Raw genomic sequence first — 19,633 nt, 5'->3', positions numbered from 1 at the left:
TGCAGCAAGTCCCCCTTTAATAATTAGTATTTTAGAGGGATTTTTCACCAATATTTCTATCTATCTATTTATCTATCTATCTATCCATCTAGATAAAAAAGAACACAGCAGCACATGTGAAAACACAGACAAATATTCAATATGAATTATACTTCTCAAAAATATTTTTTTCACAAATTTTTTAAAAACATTTTTTTTCATAAAACTTACAGTAATTGATTAAATTAAGATTCTTAGCGCATAAATTGGCCAATTCATGTGTGCCCATCAACCACGGCAAGGTGATCTCCTTCTGATGGGTCCTTCTCTACCATACATACCACTTTTGGGCCACCAGCCTACAACTATGGACAAAACATGTCCCTCTGGGCTAAACCTACAATATGTGGGCAGGTAGAGTTGATTACCGCCACCTGCAAGGTCAATGGGAGGAGGGCAAGATCAGTCTGGATGCAGCCAACATCCAATAACTAAATAGAGGGAAAAAAAAAACAACCAGCACTCCTAATGTGAACACGTGCAAGCTGCAAACTGCAATAGTTTTTTTTATCTATCTATCTATCTATCTATCTATCTATCTACTATCTATCTATTATCTATCTATCTATCTATCTATCTATCCGTATATAAGGTTGCTTTATTAGTTTTTAAACTAGCTTGCATAGTTACATAGAGCATTATTGTGTGTAATAGATGATGCTGAAAAATGCATTGCATATGCACTTCATACGGATGCTGTGCAAGAAAAAAACGCATGCAGGCATTAAACTCGAATGACATACTTTCTGGACCAATATTGGACTGATTTTTTAAATGTGAATGTGAGGGAGCCATTAGTATGATTTTGGTAATACCAGACTTGCATTTATTTTTTTAACGGAGTTAAAAATTCCGAAGTTGTTAAAGAATTATTTTTGTTGCCATATTTCAAGACCCATACCATTTTTACTTTTCCATCAATGGAGCTATGACAGGGCTTGTTTTTTGCATGGCAAGCTGATGTTTTTGTTAGTAAAATTTTTCAGTTAATAAGACATTTTTATCTGTTGTTATTGCATTTTTTTAAGGGAGGTGAGCTAACTGAAAATTTTGCATTTTTTTCTCATGACCTGTTTACCAATTAGGTTAATTAATTTTACATTTTTATAAATCGGACGCAGCAATACCAAACACGTTTATTTTATTTTTGCTATTTATTTATTTTTAAAACCTTTTTTTAATTTTTAATTTATTTTGTAGACAAACTTTTGATTGACTGATTGCTTATACCACACACAGCACTATCATGGTATTACAGTATATAGTGTGAAACCTGGTCTCTTTTTTAGTTGAGCACATTGCTGTAATTCAGATAAGTGACAAGATAGCAGTAACAGCGACCTCCAGGAGGCCCCCGGTTGTCATCGTAACCCTTTGGCCGTTATTGATCTCATCACCGGGAGTTGATGGGAGCCAGCATATCTGCATCTGCTGTGACGTCATTTAAATATCGCTGTAAATGAGTGAAAGCACCATCCAAATGAATAATACCTGTGGCTGGAGCTCAGCTCTGGCTTTAGCTATTAGAGACAGAAGCCAGCTATTCAGGGGTCCCCAACTCCAGTCCTCAAGGCCCACCAACAGGTCATGTTTTCAGGATTTCCTTTGCATTGCACAGGTGATGCAATTATTACCTGGGCAAGACTAAGGAAATCCTGAAAACATGACATGTTGGTGGGCCTTGAGGACTGGAGTTGGGGACTCCTGAGCTATGTGATATAGCCGGCATCTGCTGCATGTGAAGAGAGATTAGTTATGCCCATATTTGCAAAATTATTAACTTAAGGTCTATAGATGACATCTTCTTACAAACACCATGAACATAACATTTTCCCATAAATTTAACGCTAAGCAAACTGAATTCCTGGATCTCCTAAACTCAATTGCTATAGTAACATGGGTTACATCTTAAGGCCCCTTCACATTTAGCGACGCTGCAGCGATACCGACAACGATCCGAATCGCTGCAGCGTCGCTGTTTGGTCGCTGGAGAGCTGTCACACAGACCGCTCTCCAGCGACCAACGATGCCGGTAACCAGGGTAAACATCGGGTAACTAAGCGCAGGGCCGCGCTTAGTAACCCGATGTTTACCCTGGTTACCATGCTAAAAGTAAAAAAAAACAAACACTAGATACTTACCTACAGCCGTCTGTCCTCCAGCGCTGCGCTCTGCTTCTCTGCACTCCTCCTGTACTGTCTGGGAGCCGGAAAGCAGAGCGGTGACGTCACCGCTCTGCTTTCCGGCTCACAGACAGTACAGGAGGAGAGCCTGAGCGCAGCGCTGGAGGACAGACAGCGGTAGGTAAGTATCTAGTGTTTTTTTTTTTTAACTTTTAGCATGGTAACCAGGGTAAACATCGGGTTACTAAGCGCGGCCCTGCGCTTAGTTACCCGATGTTTACCCTGGTTACCAGTGAAGACATCGCTGGATCGGTGTCACACACGCCGATCCAGCGATGTCTCCAGGGAGTCCAGCGACGAAATAAAGTTCTGGACTTTATTCAGCGACCAACGATCTCCCAGCAGGGGCCTGATCGTTGGTCGCTGTCACACATAACGATTTCATTAACGATATCGTTGCTACGTCACAAATAGCAACGATATCGTTAACAATATCGTTATGTGTGAAGGTACCTTTAGATGTATTGTTATTGTTGAAAGCATTTTTTAGAGCAAGTTTTTAAGTTAAAAGCACATCTCATTCAAATAAGTTATCTATATAGAGATGAAATATATGGCTATACAGAGACCTTTGAGCCTTAATTGTAGTGATCACCTGGCAAAAAAAGTCAAGTAAAAAAAATAAATAAAAAGATTGTAAGCTACCCTTCTTCCTATCATTTTAGCCCATTGGCATCCACAGTAAGATTTTCCACTTATGACAACTATCAGATAGTGCAAAATGATCCTGATTCGAAGGAAATTGCTATTCCTATGCTGGCTATATCTTTTAGAAGAATGAAAATTTTGAAAGATGTCATTGTGAGGAGCAGAATTTGGAATGCTTTGAGAACTTGCTTGGAAATATTAACCCCAAGAGGTCATTTAAAATTTGGCCAAGGTGCCCATTGAATTTGCTTAGGAAATTTTTTTTCAAAATTAGAGGAATAATTAGCTGATGGTCATGTGCTGTAAAGCCAACTTTATGGTAGATTTCAGATTTTGCATCCATAGCCACTTTTATATATGCAATAAAACATATTGTTTGTATAAGGCCATGTGCACATGTTGAGTATTTGGTGAGCTTTTTACATCAGTATTTGTAAGTCAAAACCTAGGTTAAAAAAATCCAAAGCAATGCACATGTTTCTATTAGACCCTTGATTTAACTATTACACTCCTGGTTTGGGCTTACAAATACTGAGGTCAACAACTCACCAAATATTCAACATTTGCACTTTAAAAAAAACATAGTTAGCACAGCCGAAAAAAGACATTTGTAAATCCAGTTCATCCTATATTTCGTCAGAATCCCCAGATCTATGTCCTTCTAAAGAACCTAATCACTGTAAGATACAATATTGTTACGCTCCAGGAAGATATCCAGACCTCTCTTGAACCCTTCGACTGAGTTCGCCATCACCACCTCCTCAGGCCTCAGGCAAGGAATTCCAGATTCTCACTGCCCTAACAGTAAAGAATCCTCTTCTATGTTGGTGGAAAAACCTTCTCTTCTCCAGATGCAGAGAATGCCCCCTTGTGACTGTCACCTTCTTTGGTATAAACAGATCATTGGAGAGATATTTGTATTGTCCCTTTATATACTTATACATGGATATTAGATTGCCCCTCAGTTGTCTTTTTTCTAGACTAAATAATCCTAATTTTACTAATTTCTCTGGGGATTGTAGTTCCCCCATCCCCTTATTCATTTTGTTGCCCTCCTTTGTACTCGCTCTAGTTCCATTATATCCTTCCTGAGCACAGATGCCCAAAACTGTAGACAGTACTCGATGTGCGGTCTAACCAGGGATTTGTACAGAGGCAGTATAATGCTCTCATCATGTGTATCCAAACCTCTTTCAATGCACCCCATGATCCAGTTTGCCTTGGCAGCCGCTGCCTGGCACTGGCTGCTCCAGGTAAGTTTATCATTAACTAGGATCCCCAAGTAATTCTCCATGTCAGATTTACCTAGTGGTTTCCCGTTCAGTGTGTAATAGTGATATTGATTCCTTCTTCCCATGTGTATATCCTTACCATTTATCATTGTTAAACCTCATCTGCCACCTTTCGGCTTCCAACTTATCCAGATACATCTGTAGCAAAATACTATCTTCTCTATTGACTGCTTTACATAGTTTTGTATCATCTGCAAATATCAATATTTTTCTGTGTAAGCCTTCGATCGTTAATAAATATGTTGTGAGAGAATAGGTCCCCACACCAACTCCTGAGGTACCCCACTGGTCACAGCGACCCAGTTAGAGAATATACCATTTATAGAGTAAATTTAGAGAATAAACCACTTGGCCTTTCAATTGTTGAAGTATAGCCATGTTTGATTACTTATTTGAGAGAGAGATATGAATAATCCTAATTTTCTTACATTTTTGGGCATTGAACATTTGAAAAGTGCACAGCTGGTTCTACAAGCTACTTAGGAAGCAGCATGGATATTTTCAACTGTATTGGTTATATTGAGGTTAAGGTCACACAACATATTTTATCTTATCTCAACATATAGGTCCAATTATGCTAATATGGCACCCCAGGTGTTCAGGTACCACAGTGGTATTAAAAAATAAACAATAACTAAGGTCGCCTTGGTCACATGCTTCCTTGATATCGGCGGCTGCATGTGTGAGTAGTGGCGTCATGTAACATGGTGCCGCTGATTGTTATCCGCAACAGCTGTCTTTATTCCTATTTATGATCCACCGTACTCCTGCCACACCACTCCCTGACTAAGCGGCAGCGAAACGTGTGTTGTAGTGATGTGCAGGGGACAGATGAGCATCAGATAGCCTAGTATGTGACCTCCTTGCATTGGCATATATTCCTATTGCTATTAGTTACCTTACCAGTGCTGGCCACTTGGTTATCTATAGTGATTTAATATAGCTACTCTGTATTTTGCACTGGTCACTTTTAGGATTTTTTATTTTTAATTATTATATGTCAATCAAGTCATATATATTAATTAGGTCATATGAATTGTTAATAGATTGTGCGTGCACCATTTTTATTTTATATTAATTCCACTTGGTGTTTATTTTGTGTGTTAGCACTAGTGTTGAGCGATACCGTCCGATACTTGAAAGTATCGGTATCGGATAGTATCGGCCGATACCCGAAAAATATCGGATATCGCCGATACCGATATCCGATACCAATACAAGTCAATGGGACATCAAGTATCGGAAGGTATTCTCATGGTTCCCAGGGTCTGAAGGAGAGGAAACTCTCCTTCAGGCCCTGGGATCCATAGGGATGTGTAAAATAAAGAATTAAAATAAAAAATATTGATATATTTACCTCTCCGGCGGCCCCTGAACTCAGCGCGGGTAACCGGCAGGCTTCTTTGTTCAAAATCAGCGCTTTTAGGACCTGAGAATCACGTCCCGGCTTCTGATTGGTCGCGGGCCGCCCATGTGACCGCCACGCGACCAATCACAAGCCGCGACGTCACCGCAAGCTATTAGCGCGCTCATTTTTGAAAAATGAGCGCGTTAATGACTTTCAAAGACGTAGCGGCTTGTGATTGGTCGCGGCCACGCGACCAATCACAAGCCGCGACGTCACCGCAAGCTATTAACGCGCTCATTTTTAAAAATGAGCGCGTTAATGGCTTTCAAAGACGTAGCGGCTTGTGATTGGTCGCGTGGCCGCGACCAATCACAAGCCGCGACGTCACCGCAAGCTATGAAACCAGGGATTCAAGCTTCAGGAGGCTAATTTGCATATTCCAGGTGCCTTCTGGGAGAAGCGAAGTCTCCCTAAGCTAGAAGATCGTTGGGTACAGCCGGGACCAGCTGCTTCGAAAGCATCACCAAACCAGGGATTCAAGCTTCAGGAGGCTAATTTGCATATTCCAGGTGCCTTCTGGGAGAAGCGAAGTCTCCCTAAGCTAGAAGATCGTTGGGTACAGCCGGGACCAGCTGCTTCGAAAGCATCACCAAACCAGGGATTCAAGCTTCAGGAGGCTAATTTGCATATTCCAGGTGCCTTCTGGGAGAAGCGAAGTCTCCCTAAGCTAGAAGATCGTTGGGTACAGCCGGGACCAGCTGCTTCGAAAGCATCACCAAACCAGGGATTCAAGCTTCAGGAGGCTAATTTGCATATTCCAGGTGCCTTCTGGGAGAAGCGAAGTCTCCCTAAGCTAGAAGATCGTTGGGTACAGCCGGGACCAGCTGCTTCGAAAGCATCACCAAACCAGGGATTCAAGCTTCAGGAGGCTAATTTGCATATTCCAGGTGCCTTCTGGGAGAAGCGAAGTCTCCCTAAGCTAGAAGATCGTTGGGTACAGCCGGGACCAGCTGCTTCGAAAGCATCACCAAACCAGGGATTCAAGCTTCAGGAGGCTAATTTGCATATTCCAGGTGCCTTCTGGGAGAAGCGAAGTCTCCCTAAGCTAGAAGATCGTTGGGTACAGCCGGGACCAGCTGCTTCGAAAGCATCACCAAACCAGGGATTCAAGCTTCAGGAGGCTAATTTGCATATTCCAGGTGCCTTCTGGGAGAAGCGAAGTCTCCCTAAGCTAGAAGATCGTTGGGTACAGCCGGGACCAGCTGCTTCGAAAGCATCACCAAACCAGGGATTCAAGCTTCAGGAGGCTAATTTGCATATTCCAGGTGCCTTCTGGGAGAAGCGAAGTCTCCCTAAGCTAGAAGATTGTTGGGTACAGCCGGGACCAGCTGCTTCGAAAGCATCACCAAACCAGGGATTCAAGCTTCAGGAGGCTAATTTGCATATTCCAGGTGCCTTCTGGGAGAAGCGAAGTCTCCCTAAGCTAGAAGATCGTTGGGTACAGCCGGGACCAGCTGCTTCGAAAGCATCACCAAACCAGGGATTCAAGCTTCAGGAGGCTAATTTGCATATTCCAGGTGCCTTCTGGGAGAAGCGAAGTCTCCCTAAGCTAGAAGATCGTTGGGTACAGCCGGGACCAGCTGCTTCGAAAGCATCACCAAACCAGGGATTCAAGCTTCAGGAGGCTAATTTGCATATTCCAGGTGCCTTCTGGGAGAAGCGAAGTCTCCCTAAGCTAGAAGATCGTTGGGTACAGCCGGGACCAGCTGCTTCGAAAGCATCACCAAACCAGGGATTCAAGCTTCAGGAGGCTAATTTGCATATTCCAGGTGCCTTCTGGGAGAAGCGAAGTCTCCCTAAGCTAGAAGATCGTTGGGTACAGCCGGGACCAGCTGCTTTGAAAGCATCACCAAACCAGGGATTCAAGCTTCAGGAGGCTAATTTGCATATTCCAGGTGCCTTCTGGGAGAAGCGAAGTCTCCCTAAGCTAGAAGATCGTTGGGTACAGCCGGGACCAGCTGCTTCGAAAGCATCACCAAACCAGGGATTCAAGCTTCAGGAGGCTAATTTGCATATTCCAGGTGCCTTCTGGGAGAAGCGAAGTCTCCCTAAGCTAGAAGATCGTTGGGTACAGCCGGGACCAGCTGCTTCGAAAGCATCACCAAACCAGGGATTCAAGCTTCAGGAGGCTAATTTGCATATTCCAGGTGCCTTCTGGGAGAAGCGAAGTCTCCCTAAGCTAGAAGATCGTTGGGTACAGCCGGGACCAGCTGCTTCGAAAGCATCACCAAACCAGGGATTCAAGCTTCAGGAGGCTAATTTGCATATTCCAGGTGCCTTCTGGGAGAAGCGAAGTCTCCCTAAGCTAGAAGATCGTTGGGTACAGCCGGGACCAGCTGCTTCGAAAGCATCACCAAACCAGGGATTCAAGCTTCAGGAGGCTAATTTGCATATTCCAGGTGCCTTCTGGGAGAAGCGAAGTCTCCCTAAGCTAGAAGATCGTTGGGTACAGCTGGGACCAGCTGCTTCGAAAGCATCACCAAACCAGGGATTCAAGCTTCAGGAGGCTAATTTGCATATTCCAGGTGCCTTCTGGGAGAAGCGAAGTCTCCCTAAGCTAGAAGATCGTTGGGTACAGCCGGGACCAGCTGCTTCGAAAGCATCACCAAACCAGGGATTCAAGCTTCAGGAGGCTAATTTGCATATTCCAGGTGCCTTCTGGGAGAAGCGAAGTCTCCCTAAGCTAGAAGATCGTTGGGTACAGCCGGGACCAGCTGCTTCGAAAGCATCACCAAACCAGGGATTCAAGCTTCAGGAGGCTAATTTGCATATTCCAGGTGCCTTCTGGGAGAAGCGAAGTCTCCCTAAGCTAGAAGATCGTTGGGTACAGCCGGGACCAGCTGCTTCGAAAGCATCACCAAACCAGAATTTTTTCCTGTAGGACATTATTGCAAGAGAGCTTGGCTGAGTAGATTACACAAGAAGGAAAACACACAGCAAGTCAGCAGGATCTAGGAGCAACATGGCAGATGTGACAACCTACATGGTGAGCTGCAGCATGTGCTACATGTTCACAGATCGACCAGAAGAAGAATCCAATTTCACCTGTCAGAAGTGTAGACTAGTGGCCCTTTTAGAAGAAAAGGTGCGGGGTCTGGAAGAAAGAATAGCAACTTTGAAACTCATCAAAGAGAATGAAGACTTTCTAGACAGAACAGAAGCATCTCTACTGGTCACAGAAGGTGCAAAAAGTGTCAGAGAACCTCCAAAAGCAGATGAGTGGAAGCATGTGACCAAAAGAAGCAAGAAGACCATGGAGAAATCACCAACCACACAACTGAAGAACCGATATCAAATCTTTGTAGAGGATGAAGATGGCACACCTAAGAATGAAGCAATACCAGCAAGCAAAAAAGAAAAGGGCACACAGCAACAAGTGACAGCAAAAAGTACAGCCAAGAAGCAACGAAGAGTGGTGGTGGTGGGAGACTCACTACTGAGAGGCACAGAAGCAGCCATCTGCAGACCGGACATAACTGCAAGAGAAGTATGCTGCCTTCCAGGTGCGATGATCAAGGATGTGACCGATAGGATACCAAAGCTCTTCAGCTCCAAGGACGTCCACCCATTTCTTCTGATACATGTTGGCACCAATGACACGGCAAGGAAGGACCTACCGACAATCTGCAAGGACTTTGAAGAGTTGGGGAAGAAAGTAAAGGAACTGGATGCACAGGTAGTTTTTTCTTCTATCCTTCCAGTAGATGGGCATGGCACCAGGAGATGGAACAGGATCCTTGATGCAAACAACTGGCTAAGACGATGGTGCAGACAACAAGGATTTGGATTCCTGGACCACGGTGTGAATTACTTGTACGATGGACTCCTCGCCAGAGACGGACTACACCTCAACAAACCTGGGAAACACACATTCGCCAGAAGACTCGCTACACTCATCAGGAGGGCGTTAAACTAGAAGAAGGGGGGACGGGAAGAAAAACATTAGACTCGAACAAAGACGACCCAGGAAAACATACTCAGAAGGGAGGTAAGAACATTTCTAAAACAATCCACAGTGAGGAGATTGGAACAAAACAAAATCCTCTAAACTGCATGCTCGCAAACGCCAGAAGCCTGACAAACAAGATGGAAGAACTAGAAGCAGAAATATCTACAGGTAACTTTGACATAGTGGGAATAACCGAGACATGGTTAGATGAAAGCTATGACTGGGCAGTTAACTTACAGGGTTACAGTCTGTTTAGAAAGGATCGTAAAAATCGGAGAGGAGGAGGGGTTTGTCTCTATGTAAAGTCTTGTCTAAAGTCCACTTTAAGGGAGGATATTAGCGAAGGGAATGAGGATGTCGAGTCCATATGGGTTGAAATTCATGGAGGGAAAAATGGTAACAAAATTCTCATTGGGGTCTGTTACAAACCCCCAAATATAACAGAAAGCATGGAAAGTCTACTTCTAAAGCAGATAGATGAAGCTGCAACCCATAATGAGGTCCTGGTTATGGGGGACTTTAACTACCCGGATATTAACTGGGAAACAGAAACCTGTGAAACCCATAAAGGCAACAGGTTTCTGCTAATAACCAAGAAAAATTATCTTTCACAATTGGTGCAGAATCCAACCAGAGGAGCAGCACTTTTAGACCTAATACTATCTAATAGACCTGACAGAATAACAAATCTGCAGGTGGTTGGGCATTTAGGAAATAGCGACCACAATATTGTGCAATTTCACCTGTCTTTCACTAGGGGGACTTGTCAGGGAGTCACAAAAACATTGAACTTTAGGAAGGCAAAGTTTGAACAGCTTAGAGATGCCCTTAATCTGGTAGACTGGGACAATATCCTCAGAAATGAGAATACAGATAATAAATGGGAAATGTTTAAGAACATCCTAAATAGGCAGTGTAAGCGGTTTATACCTTGTGGGAATAAAAGGACTAGAAATAGGAAAAACCCAATGTGGCTAAACAAAGAAGTAAGACAGGCAATTAACAGTAAAAATAAAGCATTTGCACTACTAAAGCAGGATGGCACCATTGAAGCTCTAAAAAACTATAGGGAGAAAAATACTTTATCTAAAAAACTAATTAAAGCTGCCAAAAAGGAAACAGAGAAGCACATTGCTAAGGAGAGTAAAACTAATCCCAAACTGTTCTTCAACTATATCAATAGTAAAAGAATAAAAACTGAAAATGTAGGCCCCTTAAAAAATAGTGAGGAAAGAATGGTTGTAGATGACGAGGAAAAAGCTAACATATTAACCCCTTCATGACCCAGCCTATTTTGACCTTAAAGACCTTGCCGTTTTTTGCAATTCTGACCAGTGTCCCTTCATGAGGTAATAACTCAGGAACGCTTCAATGGATCCTAGCGGTTCTGAGATTGTTTTTTCGTGACATATTGGGCTTCATGTTAGTGGTAAATTTAGGTCAATAAATTCTGTGTTTATTTGTGATAAAAACGGAAATTTGGCGAAAATTTTGAAAATTTCGCAATTTTCACATTTTGAATTTTTATTCTGTTAAACCAGAGAGTTATGTGACACAAAATAGTTAATAAATAACATTTCCCACACGTCTACTTTACATCAGCACAATTTTGGAAACAAAATTTTTTTTTGCTAGGAAGTTATAAGGGTTAAAATTTGACCAGCGATTTCTCATTTTTACAACGAAATTTACAAAACCATTTTTTTTAGGGACCACCTCACATTTGAAGTCAGTTTGAGGGGTCTATATGGCTGAAAATACCCAAAAGTGACACCATTCTAAAAACTGCACCCCTCAAGGTGCACAAAACCACATTCAAGAAGTTTATTAACCCTTCAGGTGCTTCACAGCAGCAGAAGCAACATGGAAGGAAAAAATGAACATTTAACTTTTTAGTCACAAAAATGATTTTTCAGCAACAATTCTTTTATTTTCCCAATGGTAAAAGGAGAAACTGAACCACGTACGTTGTTGTCCAATTTGTCCTGAGTACGCTGATACCTCATATGTGGGGGTAAACCACTGTTTGGGCGCACGGCAGGGCTTGGAAGGGAAGGAGCGCCATTTGACTTTTTGAATGAAAAATTGGCTGCACTCTTTAGCGGACACCATGTCACATTTGGAGAGCCCCCGTGTGCCTAAAAATTGGAGCTCCCCCACAAGTGACCCCATTTTGGAAACTAGACGCCCCAAGGAACTTATCTAGATGCATAGTGAGCCCTTTAAACCCCCAGGTGCTTCACAAATTGATCCGTAAAAATGAAAAAGTACTTTTTTTTCACAAAAAAATTCTTTTAGCCTCAATTTTTTCATTTTCACATGGACAACAGGATAAAATGGATCCTAAAATTTGTTTGGCAATTTCTCCTGAGTACACCGATACTTCACATGTGGGGGTAAACCACTGTTTGGGCACATGGTAAGGCTCGGAAGGGAAGGAGCGCCATTTGACTTTTTGAATGAAAAATTATCTCCATCGATAGCGGACACCATGTCGCGTTTGGAGAGACCCTGTGTGCTTAAACATTGGAGCTCCCCCACAAGTGACCCCATTTTGGAAACTGGACCCCCCAAGGAACTTATCTAGATGCCTAGTGAGCACTTTAAACCCTCAGGTGCTTCACAAATTGATCCGTAAAAATGAAAAAGTACTTTTTTTTCACAAAAAATTTATTTTCGCCTCAATTTTTTCATTTTCACATGGGCAATAGGATAAAATGGATCCTAAAATTTGTTGAGCAATTTCTCCCGAGTACGCCGATACCTCATATATGGGGGTAAACCACTGTTTGGACACACGGCAGGGCTCGGAAGGGAAGGCGCGCCTTTTAACTTTTTGAATGGAAAATTAGCTCCAATTGTTAGCGGACACCATGTCGCATTTGGAGAGCCCCTGTGTGCCTATGCAATGGAGCTCCCCCACAAGTGACCCCATTTTGGAAACTAGACCCCCCAAGGAACTTATCTAGATGCATACTGAGCACTTTAAACCCCCAGGTGCTTCACAGAAGTTTATAATGCAGAGCCATGAAAATAAAAAATAATTTTTCTTTTCTCAAAAATGATTTTTTAGCCTGGAATTTCCTATTTTGCCAATGGTAATAGGAGAAATTGGACCACAAATGTTGTTGTCCAGTTTGTCCTGAGTATGCAGATACCCCATATGTGGGGGTAAACCACTGTTTGGGCGCACGGCAGGGCTCAGAAGGGAAGGCACGCCATTTGGCTTTTTAAATGGAAAATTATCTCCAATCATTAGCGGACACCATGTCGCGTTTGGAGAGCCCCTGTGTGCCTAAACATTGGAGATCCCCCACAAATTACCCCATTTTGGAAACTAGACCCCCAAAGGAACTAATCTAGATGTGTAGTGAGCACTTTGAACCCTCAAGTGCTTCACAGAAGTTTATAACGCAGAGCCATGAAAATAAAAAAAAAAAATTATTTTCTCAAAAATGAATTTTAGCCCGCAATTTTTTATTTTCCCAAGGGTAACAGGAGAAATTTGACCCCAAAAGTTGTTGTCCAGTTTCTCCTGAGTACGCTGATACCCCATATGTGGGGGTAAACCACTGTTTAGGCACATGCTGGGGCTCGGAAGTGAAGTAGTGACGTTTTGAAATGCAGACTTTGATGGAATGCTCTGCAGGCGTCACGTTGCGTTTGCAGAGCCCCTGATGTGGCTTAACAGTAGAAACCCCCCACAAGTGACCCCATTTTGGAAACTAGACCCCGAAAGGAACTTATCTAGATGTGAGGTGAGCACTTTGAACCCCCAAGTGCTTCACAGAAGTTCATAACACAGAGCAGTGAAAATAATAAATACGTTTTCTTTCCTCAAAAATAATTTTTTAGCCCAGAATTTTTTATTTTCCCAAGGGTTACAGGAGAAATTGGACCACAAAAGTTGTTGTCCAGTTTCTCCTGAGTACGCTGATGCCCCATGTGTGGGGGTAAACCACTGTTTGGGCACACGTGGGGGCTCAGAAGGGAAGTAGTGACTTTTGAAATGCAGACTTTGATGGAATGCTCTGCGGGCGTCACGTTGCGTTTGCAGAGCCCCTGATGTGGCTAAACAGTAGAAACCCCCCACAAGTGACCCCATTTTGGAAACTAGACCCCGAAAGGAACTTATCTAGATGTGAGGTGAGCACTTTGAACCCCCAAGTGCTTCACAGAAGTTCATAACACAGAGCAGTGAAAATAATAAATACGTTTTCTTTCCTCAAAAATAATTTTTTAGCCCAGAATTTTTTATTTTCCCAAGGGTTACAGGAGAAATTGGACCACAAAAGTTGTTGTCCAGTTTCTCCTGAGTACGCTGATGCCCCATGTGTGGGGGTAAACCACTGTTTGGGCACACGTGGGGGCTCAGAAGGGAAGTAGTGACTTTTGAAATGCAGACTTTGATGGAATGCTCTGCGGGCGTCACGTTGCGTTTGCAGAGCCCCTGATGTGGCTAAACAGTAGAAACCCCCCACAAGTGACCCCATTTTAGAAACTAGACCCCGAAAGGAACTTATCTAGATGTGAGGTGAGCACTTTGAACCCCCAAGTGCTTCACAGAAGTTCATAACACAGAGCAGTGAAAATAATAAATACGTTTTCTTTCCTCAAAAATAATTTTTTAGCCCAGAATTTTTTATTTTCCCAAGGGTTACAGGAGAAATTGGACCACAAAAGTTGTTGTCCAGTTTCTCCTGAGTACGCTGATGCCCCATGTGTGGGGGTAAACCACTGTTTGGGCACACGTGGGGGCTCAGAAGGGAAGTAGTGACTTTTGAAATGCAGACTTTGATGGAATGGTCTGCGGGCGTCACGTTGCGTTTGCAGAGCCCCTGGTGTGCCTAAACAGTAGAAACCCCCCACAAGTGACCCCATTTTGGAAACTAGACCCCGAAAGGAACTTATCTAGATGTGAGGTGAGCACTTTGAACCCCCAAGTGCTTCACAGAAGTTCATAACACAGAGCAGTGAAAATAATAAATACGTTTTCTTTCCTCAAAAATAATTTTTTAGCCCAGAATTTTTTATTTTCCCAAGGGTTACAGGAGAAATTGGACCACAAAAGTTGTTGTCCAGTTTCTCCTGAGTACGCTGATGCCCCATGTGTGGGGGTAAACCACTGTTTGGGCACACGTGGGGGCTCAGAAGGGAAGTAGTGACTTTTGAAATGCAGACTTTGATGGAATGGTCTGCGGGCGTCACGTTGCGTTTGCAGAGCCCCTGGTGTGCCTAAACAGTAGAAACCCCCCACAAGTGACCCCATTTTGGAAACTAGACCCCCCAAGGAACTTATCTAGATATGTGGTGAGCACTTTGAACCCCCAAGTGCTTCACAGACGTTTACAACGCAGAGCCGTGAAAATAAAAAATCATTTTTCTTTCCTCAAAAATGATGTTTTAGCAAGCAATTTTTTATTTTCTCAAGGGTAACAGGAGAAATTGGACCCCAGTAATTGTTGCGCAGTTTGTCCTGAGTATGCTGGTACCCCATATGTGGGGGTAAACCACTGTTTGGGCACACGTCGGGGTTCGGAAGTGAGGGAGCACCATTTGAATTTTTGAATACAAGATTGGCTGGAATCAATGGTGGCGCCATGTTGCGTTTGGAGACCCCCTGAAGTGCCTAAACAGTGGAAACCCCTCAATTCTACCTCCAACACTAACCCCAACACACCCCTAACCCTTATCCCAACTGTAGCCGTAACCCTAATCACAACCCTAACCCCAACACACCCCTAACCACAACCCTAACCCCAACACACCCCTAACCCTAACCACAACCCTAATTCCAACCCAACTCTAAGGCTATGTGCCAACGTTGCGGATTCGTATGAGATTTTTCAGCATCATTTTTGAAAAATCCGCGGGTAAAAGGCACTGCGTTTTACCTGTGGATTTACCATGGATTTCCAGTGTTTTTTGTGCGGATTTCACCTGTGGATTCCTATTGAGGAACAGGTGTAAAACGCTGCGGAATCCGCACAAAGAATTGGCATGCTGCGGAAAATACAACGCAGCGTTCCCGCGCGGTATTTTCTGCACCATGGGCACAGCGGATTTGGTTTTCCATATGTTTACATGGTACTGTAAACCCGATGGAACACTGCTGCGGATCCGCAGCGGCCAATCCGCACCGTGTGCACATAGCCTAATTCTAAAGGTATGTGCACACGCTGCGGAAAACGCTGCGGATCCGCAGCAGTTTCCCATGAGTGTACAGTTCAATGTGAACCTATGGGAACCAAAAATCGCTGTACACATGCTGCGGAAAAACTGCACGGAAACGCAGCGGTTTACATTCCGCAGCATGTCACTTCTTTCTGCGGATTCCGCAGCGGTTTTAGAACTGCTCCAATAGAAAATCGCAGTTGTAAAACCGCAGTGAAATGAGCAGAAAAACCGCGGTAAATCCACGATAAATCGGCAGCGGTTTAGCACTGTGGATTTTTCAAATCCGCTGCGGAAAAATCCGCATAGGACCAGAATACGTGTGCACATACCGAAACCCTAACCCTAGCCCTAACCCTACCCCTAACCCTAACCCTAACCCTAGCCCTAACCCTACCCCTACCCCTAACCCTACCCCTAACCCTAACCCTACCCCTAACCCTAACCCTAGTTCTTACCCCAACCTTAGTGAAAAAAAAAAAAATTCTTTATTTTTTTTATTGTCCCTATCTATGGGGGTGACAAAGGGGGGGTCATTTACTATTTTTTTTATTTTGATCACTGAGATAGGATATATCTCAGTGATCAAAATTCACTCTGGAACGAATCTGCCGGCCGGCAGATTCGGCGGGCGCACTGCACATGCGCCCGCCATTTTGGAAGATGGCGGCGCCCAGGAAGGAAGACGGACGGACCTCGGGCGGCCAGGTAAGTATAAGGGGGGGGAGATCAGGGCACGGGGGGGGCGTCGGAGCACGGGGGGGTGGATCAGATCATGGGGGGGGTGGATCGGAACACGGGAGGGAGGATTGGAGCACGGGGAAGGATTGGAGCACGGGGTGAGGGATCGCTGTGCGGGGGGGGTGGATCGGAGCACGGGGGGGGGGTCGCTGTGTGCGGGGGGGGGATCGGAGTGCGGGGGGGTTTGATTGCAGCACAGGGGGTGTGATTGGTGCACGGGGAAGCGGACAGGAGGACGGGGGAGCGGAGCACAGGACGGAGGGGAGCGGACCACAGATCGGGGGGCTGGGGGGGCGATCGGAGGGGTGGGGTGGGTGCACATTAGTGTGTCCAGCCATGGCCGATGATATTACAGCATCTGCCATGGCTGGATTGTAATATTTCACCATTTTTTTAGGTGAAATATTACAAATCGCTCTGATTGGCAGTTTCACTTTCAACAGCCAATCAGAGCGATCGTAGCCACGAGGGGGTGAAGCCACCCCCCCTGGGCTAAACTACCACTCCCCCTGTCCGTGCAGATCGGGTGAAATGGGAGTTAACCCTTTCACCCGGCCTGCAGGGACGCGATCTTTCCATGACGCATATGCTGCGTCATGGGTCGGAATGGCACCGACTTTCATGACGCAGCGTATGCGTCAAAGGTCGGGAAGGGGTTAAACACCTTCTTCTCCACGGTATTCACGGTGGAAAATGAAATGCTAGGTGAAATCCCAAGAAACAATGAAAACCCTATATTAAGAGTCACCAATCTAACCCAAGAAGAGGTGCGAAACCGGCTAAATAAGATTAAAATAGATAAATCTCCGGGTCCGGATGGCATACACCCACGAGTACTAAGAGAACTAAGTAATGTAATAGATAAACCATTATTTCTTATTTTTAGTGACTCTATAGCGACAGGGTCTGTTCCGCAGGACTGGCGCATAGCAAATGTGGTGCCAATATTCAAAAAGGGCTCTAAAAGTGAACCTGGAAATTATAGGCCAGTAAGTCTAACCTCTATTGTTGGTAAAATATTTGAAGGGTTTCTGAGGGATGTTATTCTGGATTATCTCAATGAGAATAACTGTTTAACTCCATATCAGCATGGGTTTATGAGAAATCGCTCCTGTCAAACCAATCTAATCAGTTTTTATGAAGAGGTAAGCTATAGACTGGACCACGGTGAGTCATTGGACGTGGTATATCTCAATTTTTCCAAAGCGTTTGATACCGTGCCGCACAAGAGGTTGGTACACAAAATGAGAATGCTTGGTCTGGGGGAAAATGTGTGTAAATGGGTTAGTAACTGGCTTAGTGATAGAAAGCAGAGGGTGGTTATAAATGGTATAGTCTCTAACTGGGTCGCTGTGACCAGTGGGGTACCGCAGGGGTCAGTATTGGGACCTGTTCTCTTCAACATATTCATTAATGATCTGGTAGAAGGTTTACACAGTAAAATATCGATATTTGCAGATGATACAAAACTATGTAAAGCAGTTAATACAAGAGAAGATAGTATTCTGCTACAGATGGATCTGGATAAGTTGGAAACTTGGGCTGAAAGGTGGCAGATGAGGTTTAACAATGATAAATGTAAGGTTATACACATGGGAAGAGGGAATCAATATCACCATTACACACTGAACGGGAAACCACTGGGTAAATCTGACAGGGAGAAGGACTTGGGGATCCTAGTTAATGATAAACTTACCTGGAGCAGCCAGTGCCAGGCAGCAGCTGCCAAGGCAAACAGGATCATGGGGTGCATTAAAAGAGGTCTGGATACACATGATGAGAGCATTATACTGCCTCTGTACAAATCCCTAGTTAGACCGCACATGGAGTACTGTGTCCAGTTTTGGGCACCGGTGCTCAGGAAGGATATAATGGAACTAGAGAGAGTACAAAGGAGGGCAACAAAATTAATAAAGGGGATGGGAGAACTACAATACCCAGATAGATTAGCGAAATTAGGATTATTTAGTCTAGAAAAAAGACGACTGAGGGGCGATCTAATAACCATGTATAAGTATATAAGGGGACAATACAAATATCTCGCTGAGGATCTGTTTATACCAAGGAAGGTGACGGGCACAAGGGGGCATTCTTTGCGTCTGGAGGAGAGAAGGTTTTTCCACCAACATAGAAGAGGATTCTTTACTGTTAGGGCAGTGAGAATCTGGAATTGCTTGCCTGAGGAGGTGGTGATGGCGAACTCAGTCGAGGGGTTCAAGAGAGGCCTGGATGTCTTCCTGGAGCAGAACAATATTGTATCATACAATTATTAGGTTCTGTAGAAGGACGTAGATCTGGGGATTTATTATGATGGAATATAGGCTGAACTGGATGGACAAATGTCTTTTTTCGGCCTTACTAACTATGTTACTATGTTACTATGTTACTATTAACGCGCTCATTTTTAAAAATGAGCGCGTTAATGGCTTTCAAAGACGTAGCGGGTTGTGATTGGTCGCGGCCACGCGACCAATCACAAGCCGCTACGTCTTTGAAAGCCATTAACGCGCTCATTTTTAAAAATGAGCGCGTTAATAGCTTGCGGTGACGTCGCGGCTTGTGATTGGTCGCGGCCGCGACCAATCACAAGCCGCTACGTCTTTGAAAGCCATTAACGCGCTCATTTTTAAAAATGAGCGCGTTAATAGCTTGCGGTGACGTCGCGGCTTGTGATTGGTCGCGGCAGCGACCAATCACAACCCGCTACGTCTTTGAAAGCCATTAACGCGCTCATTTTTCAAAATGAGCGCGTTAATAGCTTGCGGTGACGTCGCGGCTTGTGATTGGTCGCGGCCGCGACCAATCACAACCCGCTACGTCTTTGAAAGCCATTAACGCGCTCATTATTAAAAATGAGCGCGTTAATAGCTTGCGGTGACGTCGCGGCTTGTGATTGGTCGCGTGGCCGCGACCAATCACAAGCCGCTACGTCTTTGAAAGTCATTAACGCGCTCATTTTTCAAAAATGAGCGCGCTAATAGCTTGCGGTGACGTCGCGGCTTGTGATTGGTCGCGTGGCGGTCACATGGGCGGCCCGCGACCAATCAGAAGCCGGGACGTGATTCTCAGGTCCTAAAAGCGCTGATTTTGAACAATGAAGCCTGCCGGTTACCCGCGGACTCACCAGGGGCCGCCGGAGAGGTAAATATATCAATATTTTTTATTTTAATTCTTTATTTTACACATCTCTATGTATCCG

This window comes from Ranitomeya imitator, chromosome 4 (assembly GCF_032444005.1).
Source record: "Ranitomeya imitator isolate aRanImi1 chromosome 4, aRanImi1.pri, whole genome shotgun sequence".
Taxonomy (NCBI): Eukaryota; Metazoa; Chordata; class Amphibia; order Anura; family Dendrobatidae; genus Ranitomeya; species Ranitomeya imitator.
This window is presented reverse-complemented; position numbering follows the sequence as displayed.